The sequence below is a fragment of the Calidris pugnax genome, unplaced genomic scaffold (genome assembly GCF_001431845.1).
Source record: "Calidris pugnax isolate Ruff unplaced genomic scaffold, ASM143184v1 scaffold215, whole genome shotgun sequence".
NCBI lineage: Eukaryota > Metazoa > Chordata > Aves > Charadriiformes > Scolopacidae > Calidris > Calidris pugnax.
In genome coordinates, this window is record NW_015090997.1 from 1003567 (window position 1) to 1004325 (window position 759).

Sequence of the window (759 nt, forward strand, 5' to 3'; positions counted from 1 at the left end):
AGAAACTTTTTTTTTTTACCAAAAAAAAACCCCCCAACCCAACAACAAAACTGAACAAAAACAACAACAAAAAAAAGGAATTTCATGGACTTGAGCACGAGTGGAAGTGGTGTGGCAGATGGAGAGGAGCAGAGGTGGCCACGGGGCTTGTAGAGCATCTTCGTGGTCCTGGCAAGGGTCTGGACCCGTGTGTAGGGTCTGGATCTGTGCGTGGCTCCCAAAAGCACCCGCTGTGCAGCCGGGGGGGCTCAGAGGGGCCCGAGCCCCGGGGGGACGATGCCCTGAGTGGGCGAAGAGCCATAGAGATGATCAGCAGATCACCCCTTCCCCACCTCCCCCTGGCACCACCAGACACCCCAGCGGTGTCACCTCCTTCGCTGGACACTCCCTGGTTTGGAAATACAAAAAAAAAAAAAGGCCTTTCCCTTTGGGATACATGTTCTTTTTGTTTGTTTGTTTTCTTTTTTTGTTTGTTTGTTTGGTTTTGTTTCTTTTGAGCACTCAGATAATCAGCCACAAACCTGCCCCCAGCACCCTCCTGCTGCCCTGCTGTTTGCTCGCTGCCTGGGCTGGAGGGAAGCAGAGGGGAAAAAGGGGGACTTTGGGCAAAAGAAACGGGAACCAGGATGGGGACACATCTCTTCATGGAGGATGGGGACACATCTCTTCATGGGCATCCCTCTGGGGCTGCCCGGCTTCTGCCGGCGTTGATTGGATCCTGTATCCCCCAAGCGTAATCTCAAGGCTATTTTGTAAACT